Below are 9051 nucleotides of genomic sequence, written 5' to 3'. Positions count from 1 at the left end.
GGCGAAACACGAGACGAGCCAGAAGAGAGACATCGTCGCTGTAGAGACGCTGCTGGTCTCAAGCTGATTTACCAGCCCCTTATATATATTCAGAGATATTTGTTTAATAACATTTTTACGGGAAATAAAAAGTAATTTATTAGCTCACAGAACTAGATCACATATGGCTAAAATCAATATATGTCCACGGTCTTGAAGCATTGATGATAATGAAGTTTAATAATGACACGTTTACACAAGTAGTTGAAGGTCTCTTCACGCATTGTCAGTAATTTGAATTGTTTGACCATACTTCACCACGATGAATATAACTTTGCAACCTTCTCTATGAAGTTGAATGATTTCCTGTTTATACTTTTCATTAGATATTATGTTTTAGCAAACCTGAGATGGCTAATAGTTTCTTGCTTATAATAAATTCTTTATTTTCCAAGTTGAATTATGACAAAATGTTATTTTGCCACGAATTGGCTCCTTTTGCCCGACTCATTTTCAGATTTGTATTTGATGTTCGATGTAATCTCATGTAGTTGTTTAAAAAAATAAAATGTTTTTGTTAATTTCTGCATTCATAGACTGATACTTATTAAGATCTGGAACTTGGCTTGTGAGAGGCGAATCAAATCACTATCCACAGTTAGACTACAGGCCTAATGGTATTTGTAATTTCTGAGATTTGTTTGTATTGCAGGCGTCAAAGCAGAAAACCCTTTCCTGTATTAATCTTGGTTGGTCTCTAAACGTTCCATTATTTGGATTCCTGTAATATTCATTTACCGAAAGAACCAAAGAAGATGAATCATTGCAGTCACGAAAGCTTTAAATCGAAAAATAAAATATACTTGTGAAAAGGATGCTAAATGGGATTATAATTAGTTTTGCATTTTTATGACATCCAGCCACATTTCCAGATGCTTTACAATAAAAACTGAGAGACGAATATAAATATTTTCAAGTACAAACAACTTCCAGATCAGGGGAGCATAAACTAATAAGGAGTTTACCCGCTCATCGTTTGCAGATCTGCTTGTGGCTTCACCAGGCGATCTCTATTTCCGGACTTAAGGGCAATTTGCAGGGCAGTCGAGAGTTATGTGTCGGGTAAGATATTCGGGCCAACGCACATAGCTTGAAGACTGTCACAGCAACCTTGTACTCAATCAAAAATGATATCAGCAACAAGTTCAAGGACAATCAATGCAGGTGTAATGTAGTCATATTTACACATGCAGGTGAAGAGTCTTGCTGCTTGAATTTGTAGCAGCTATCGGTTGAGCAGGAGGACGTTGGGAAGGCCATATAATTAAGTGTAGGATTCAGGAGGTACCTGTGTATATAAGAGACTCTGTCACAGCTTGAAGTTAGAAAATGCCATAAACAACGACATTTGCAGACACGTTTACAGATGTAATGGGAGAATGAGCCCTTGGGATAGAGAGATGTCACACCTTACTCTTTGGTTATTTCGGTAAAGTCACGTAGGCATAAAATAAAATAAATCACGACGTTTCGATCACAACACAAGGTCATCGTCCTCAGACGGAATATATATATATAATCCAGCAGTGGAACTGCTCTCTCGCTTGTTCAGCAGTTCCACTGCTGAATTATGTATTTTTTTTCCGCCTGAGGACGACCGCTTGTGATGCGATCGAAACGTCGTGATTTGTTGTATTGTATACCTACGTGACTTTACCGAAAGAACCAAAGAGTATGGATTCCTGAAGTCACGAAAGCTTCAAATCAAGAATGTGATACCTTATTTGAGATGTCAGAATTTAGAAAACGGAGAGGAGTTAATAAAAAAGACGTCTTCATAACGGACTTTTTTCCAGTTTGGAGGATCTCTGTCTTTGCCAAATGCCATTGGAGTAACAAGGCAATCTGGCTAGAGACCGGTTCCAGGTGTGCTTTTAAGGTTCGTTAGTGCAGATGGGTTGGAAAGTTCAGTGGAGAGTTGTTTTTCATATGGCAATATCGTCAAGAGCTAAATGGCAATGCCGTGGTCTGCTAGACACGAAAGAGCTTCACGAGTGTTGATAGTTTGTGTTGCAAAGCGAAAATATTCTAGAATGGAGGCACTGTACACTGAGCTACCACATAAGTACACGTCAAGGGTGGCATCTGCTGCGTGATTGTTAAGGTGGAAAGCGCTTGTGCTGATATTGCAGAGATTTGGTCTGAGTTTCCAGCGAAGGCACTATGCCTCCAATAACATTAGATCAGATGTTAAAGCATTGGCCCTGTGTAGCAAGGACTATTTCATATGCATATATGAATTTGAGATAGTATGTACATGACTGATAACTATACCCCTAATAACAACAACAATTAACCAAAAAAAATGTAGCCTCCCAAAATTTTATTTGGAACAATAACAAATAACATTTGTACAAGCAAAAATACAATAAATACAAAATGTACATACTCTTTGGTTCTTTCGGTAAAGTCACGTAGGTAGAAAATAATAATAGATCACGACGTTTCGATCGCATCGCAAGCAATCGTCATCAGGCAGAAGGAGGGAAGCTGCTGATGCAGTCTGCTTTTAAAGGTTAGAGATGGGCGTAGCCCCAGAGTCATAAGCGAAGTGGGGGGGAGGGGGCTAGTGATGTTAAAGTGAGAAATTTGCATGTAAATTTACTGATCAATGTGCTTAGCATGTCAATGTAAGCTCGCAGCGCGCCTTCACTTCGAGGACTGCATGTAAATGTAAGATCGGCTCGCAGCGTGCCGTCACATCGAGAACTGCATGTAAACGTAAGATCAGCTCGCAGCGCGCCGTCAAATCGAGGACTGCATGTAAATCTAAGATTGGAAAAAGCTCAGAAAGAACCACAGCCACATCTGATCAAGCAAAAGACGGTGCCTGTGTTAGAGAATGTAACTCAGAGAGTCGCAAATAACTGCTGACATAGGCAGGTAGGAAGGGAATATCACCACCAGTTATGACCTCAACTGGTTCATAACGTCCTTCTAATAATTGCTCAGTTTGAACCCATTTTCTCGATTGAAATTGTGTCTGTGTTTATATCTGGATGGCTTCATGAACGAGTCTTTGATGGTACCTTGGTCTCGAAAAGAACAATGTTGTGTGCGTTCAAGCAGTGATCAGCCATGGCAGAGGTATTGTTTCTGCCGTGTTTCAAATCTGCCTTGTGTTCGCAAACATGGTCCGAGACATGTCGTCTCGTTTCCCCAATGTAACTGCTACCGCAGACACAACTTGGTTTGTAGGCACCTGGGTATTGCATGTTAGGTATCACATCTTTCACAGATGGGATTAGGACACGGATGTTGTGTACTGTGTTGAATCGAACCTGAATCTTGTGTTTGTTCAAAATTTTGGAAATATTTTTGGTAACCCCTGCTCTGTATGGCAAGGTGATGGTTTTGATTGGGTCCTCAGATGGTTCTCTACCCATGGTTGGGGATACAGCCTTGTGGATGGTGCGGTCTGAATATCCATTCATCTTGAGGGCGTGGCGTACGTGCTCCAGTTCACTGGATAGGTGGTGCTGGTCGGAGATGCAATGGTGTAGTGTTTTTTATGAGGGAATTCTTCTGAGCTGGATGGTGGTGGGAATCAGGCTTTAGATAGGAATCCGTGTGGGTGGCTTTCCTGTAGACAGAGTGTCCTAACGAGCCATCAGGTCTCTTCTCGATCAAAACATCCAGGAATGGTAGCTTGCCATAATTTTCCACTTCCATGGTGAATTTGATAGATGAGTGTATGGAATTGAGGTGGTTGAAAAATTGGTTCATTGCTGACAGGCCATGTGGCCAGATGACTAACGTGTCATCTACATATCTCTTCCACAAAGAGGTACGTAGGGTGATATCTGGATGGTATCTGTCTCAAATTTCCCCATGAAAACATTCGCTACCACTGGCGATCAGGGAGAACCTATTGGGGTACCCTCATTTTGTTTCTAGAATGTACCATTCCAGGTGAAGTAAGTGTTGGTAAGGTAGTGCCTCACCAAAGTTGGTACATCAGGATTCATTCCCTGTTGGACCAAGTCTTCAATGATTGCAATGGTGTCAGGTACAGGCACCTTGGTGAACAGGGAGACTACATCAAAACTGACAAGCAAATCATGTGGAGACATTGAGATGTCCTTGATTACAGAAACCAAGTGAGCTGAGTTAAGTACAGCTGAGGTGGTCTTGCCCGTGAAAGGAAGCAGGGTCTCAGACAGAAATCGGGCCAGTTTGTTGGTGGGTGAGTTAATGGTGGAGACGATAGGACGTAGCGGGGTACCTTCTTTATGGATTTTTGGAAGGCCATAAAATCTGGGTGGTCTAGCAGCCAAAGGGTTTAGAGAGAGTTGCTTGGTCAGTTCGATTAGAGAAGTCGAATTAGTGATGATATTGGTTTTTTTTTGTGGCCAGGCGGTTGATAGGATCTCTATTGATTTTGGTATAGCTTGGTATTGCTGCCATCATTAAGAACGTCCTGAATTCTGTGCATATATTGTACAAAATGTATCTACTGGAATTTGGGGACAGTGAAGCCAAGCCATATCACCTGGTGACCATTTAGTTCCAGATTCCCGAAGCCCAACTAGACGTTCGTTTGCAGCTTGCCGCAAGGCCGAATTCCCTCAAACCGCTTGAGGGTAAGACGTATGGGGCTAGGTATTTTCTTATTCCTCTGCAATGGGTTCAATTGAACCTCAATTGGTGGATCCTGTTCCCTCCCGTACATAAGAAAAAAAGGTCAAGATGCCGGTGAAGGTGTGAGGGGCCAATTGGTACACCACGAGAACACCTGGAACGTGCAGGTCCCAGTCAGACTGGTCCTCATTGACTTGCTGACATAGCATGGATGTCAGGGTCCTGTGCAGACGTTCCACCATGCCATCAGTCTGCGGGTGATAGGGGGAGGTACGAAACGTTTTGGTGCCCAACAGATTACATACCTCCTTTAGTAATTTAGAATAATTTTTTTTCCTTGGTCTGTAAGAAGGCGTTCCGGGGCCCCCTTATTCACAATGTTACCATGGAGAAACGCATCAGTAATCGTCGCAGCCGACTGGTTCGGCACCTGCCAGGCCATTGGCCACCAAGATAGATACTCGGCACCTACCAATAAATATGTATTACCCATGGGGTAGTAGGAAACGGGCCGAGCACATTGAGCGCGACGAGTTCATTCACACAGGACACGCTGATCGATTTTAGAGGGGGAAAAGCCATTTTTGATGGAGGTGTCCGACGAGTGCATTCCGTGCATCAAATTAAAACATTATGGATGTCTTCTGCCATCCTAGGCCAGAAGAAGTTAAGCCGGAGACTGGACAATGTCTTTTGGATACCAAGATGCATCACTCGTTCATGCGTCGCCCATATTACTTTGCCCCTCAAAACGGTGGGCACAACGATGTTATATTTCCACAATTCCCCATCCCACCGCATCAATAAACCCCCTATGAGGATCACCGAAGACAATGCTCGTCGGCCCCCACCCTCCTAGAAGTTCTTAACACGGCGCCTTATTTTAAATGAGGCATCCTCCCCATTCCGTGTGGATGAGGCCGACTGTGTTGTCCCGTATGTCAGCAGTGTCTGTCGCACAACAGTGCGAGATGGTCCCATCACAGCGGGCTTGCAATGCTCTGTCCCCGTAATGTGTGCACACTGATCACTTGGTGGCAGTCGTGATAGTGTGTCAGCGTTTACATGGCGAACACCCTTTCTATATGAGATGACAAACCAGTAGTCCTGAAAGACTTCTAGCCTTTGGGAGAGCTGGCCGGGCGGCTGTTCGACTTGTAGTGCATACTGGAGACCCGCATGATCCGAGCGTACCTCTCGTCGACCGCATGATGCACGTGGTCTTTCTCCTTGGGACTTAATCTGTATGGGTTTTGGTGAATGGGGGCAGCGTTCCCCATATCAATGTGGTGACGTAACAGTGGCATGGAGCAAATATCGTATTTAGTTACTCAAAACGTCTGAAAATTCCTTCAAAAGTGCACGCAACTCGAGCCTCTGTGCCTCGGATAAATCCAGGCTCTCGGAGCAATCCACGACTCATCACATTTTTCACCCTACTCCACAGCTGCCGCAACTCCAACAGTCCCACCATTTTCCCCCTCGTAACACGCGGCTGACGCGTGAGCCAAAACAGTACCTTCTTGTGTGACGGACGTCTCTGAACCAACGTTTAAAACAGTGGTTCTTAACCTGGGTTCGATCGAACCCCAGGGGTTCGGTGAGTCAATCTCAGGGGTTCGGCAGAGCCCCCGCCACGGAGGTCCGGACACACTTGAATTATTGTGTAAATTTGTGATGACACACACGGCCCGCTTGGCCATCACTGGCTGCAGATGATCATGCTACACTGCTTGGCCAATCAGCGCTGCGGGGAATTTAGTGCGTACTCAGTAGTCAACGTGTGACTGTTGTTGTCGTACGTCGTGTGATTTCTTTAATATTTTATCCATACTAACTATGTCGGGCAAAAGAAGAAAGTGGTCGGACGAATATGTACAACATGGATTCTCATGTATCACGGAACGTGATGGGAGCGAGCGTCCTATCTGCATGATTTGCAACGCCAAGTTGAGCAACTCTAGTCTTGCACCGGCAAAACTAAAGGAACACTTCTTGAAGCTGCATGGAGACGGGGAATACAAGAACACAACACTTGCTGAATTCAGGGTGAAGAGAGCCAGATTCGATGAAAGGGCCACTCTGCCTGCTCTTGGATTTGTACCTGTTAACAAACCGATCCTGACAGCATCGTACGAAGTTGCTTACCTGATCGCAAAGCAGGGCAAGCCACACACCATTGGTGAAACACTTGTGAAACCAGCTGCATTAAAGATGGCGAATCTGATACTCGGAACAGCGGCCGAAGGTAAATTATCCCAAATTCCCCTTTCAAATGACACCATCAGTGACAGAATAGAAGACATGAGTAAAGACATCTTGGCTCAAGTAGTCGCGGATCTGATTTCAAGCCCGGCAAAATTCAGCCTTCAACTCGACGAAATCACAGACGTTTCTGATCTAAGCCAGCTTGCTGTTTTTGTACGCTATGTGAAAGACGACATGATAAAAGAAGAGTTTTTATTTTGTAAGCCTCTTACAACAACAACGAAGGCAGCCGATGTGAAGAAGCTTGTGGATGACTTCTTCAGAGACAACAATCTTTCATGGGATATGGTTTCTGCAGTTTGTACGGACGGAGCTCCAGTCATGCTGGGAAGAAAGTCTGGTTTTGGTGCGCTAGTAAAGGCCGATGCACCACACATCATTGTGACGCATTGTATTCTGCACAGGCATGCGTTGGCAACAAAAACCTTACCTCCAAAAATGGCAGAAGTATTAAAAACTGTGGTGGAATGTGTGAACTATGTGCGAAAAAGTGCTCTGAGGCACCGCATCTTCAGTGAGCTGTGTAAAGAAATGGGCTCTGAATTTGAGGTACTTCTGCTCCATTCTAATATTCGGTGGTTATCCCGGGGACAGGTGCTGAATCATGTTTTTGCCATGCGTGTGGAATTTGCCCTGTTTTTGCAAGAGCACCAACACTGCCATGCAGATTGCTTCAAAAATCCTGAGTTCATTCTCATTTTAGCGTACATGGCTGATATATTCGCAGCTCTCAATCATCTCAATCAGCAGATGCAGGGTGGTGGAGTCAATATCATGGAAGCGGAAGAACACCTGAAGGCTTTTCAAAAAAAGCTACCATTATGGAAACGACGAACAGAGAACAATAACTTCGCAAACTTCCCGCTTCTGGACGACTGTGCAAGTAAGATCGAAGATGTGTCTGGAATCGGAGATATTTCTGTATCCACGGAACTGAAGCAAACAATTGCCACGCACTTAGATGAGCTTGCAAAGTCTCTCGACGGATATTTCCCTACAAGAGAGTCATATCCAGCATGGGTGAGACAGGCGTTCACGTTTGCTGTTGAAACAGCAGATGTCAATGATGAATTCCTCGACGAAATCATTGAAATTCAGCAGAGCCAGGTTCAACAGCAACTCTTCAGAACAACAACGCTCTCAACGTTTTGGTGTCGACAAATGAACAAGTATCCAGTTATTGCTAAGAAAGCCCTGGATTTTTTTATACCATTTGTTACAACATATCTTTGTGAGCAATCCTTTTCGAGGATGCTGGACATAAAAACGAAGAAAAGGAACAGACTTTGCTGTGAAAATGACATGAGAGTGGCACTTGCCAAGGTGAAGCCACGCATATCTGAACTGATCTCTCAAAGGTAACAGCAGAAGTCACATTGATTTCCAGGTATGTAATTTGTTATGAGTTTATGCATTGTGTTGGTTTTATTCTTTGAACAGGGTAATGTTCATGCACGGCTCATTTTGTGTACCAGTAAAAAACATATCTATGTCTTGAATTTGAAAAAAATCACATTTTATTTTTCACTAAAGAGGGGTTCGGTGAATGCGCATATGAAACTGGTGGGGTACGCTACCTCCAACAAGGTTAAGAACCACTGGTTTAAAACCTGGATAAATGGTTGCTGGTTGTTTGCCACTAAGTCTGCACATATGTAGTGAGTCCAACTTAGTCACAGACATTATCTTAGGGAGCAACACATTTTTATTAAACTATTACCACAACATACTCCAGGCTATTAACACAACATACTCTCGGGTGATGACCACCCAACTAACCACACTACGGTGGAACTAGACACAGTTCCACTATTCCAGACCGGACCACAAGCTAGGTCCCGGACCGCGTGGCTGGAGGCTTCTTCAAGCTTGACATACATCTCCTGCCTCTCCAACAGTAAGAACCCCGAGCCCCTCCCGGGGCCACCCTTATATCGGGCCAGGCTGGGGCTGGCTCCGCCTCTCGCCCCGCCCACCTTCTCGAACTCTCTCGCCCTTGCCCGAAGGCTCTCGAGAGTTCTTCCCGGACCATGTGACCACACATTGGCCCCCTCCACTGGTGGCCCCCCTCCAGTATCATTCGGTCACGTGTCCCCAGGTCAGCCAGAGTATCATGACCCCAACGTAACCCTAGCTGGCTGACACTCTCTCGCTCTCTCAACA

The sequence above is a fragment of the Petromyzon marinus genome, chromosome 20 (genome assembly GCF_048934315.1).
Source record: "Petromyzon marinus isolate PM22_M1 ecotype Great Lakes invasive population chromosome 20, UKy_Petmar_22M1.pri1.0, whole genome shotgun sequence".
NCBI lineage: Eukaryota > Metazoa > Chordata > Hyperoartia > Petromyzontiformes > Petromyzontidae > Petromyzon > Petromyzon marinus.
Note: the sequence above shows the minus strand (reverse complement) of the source record.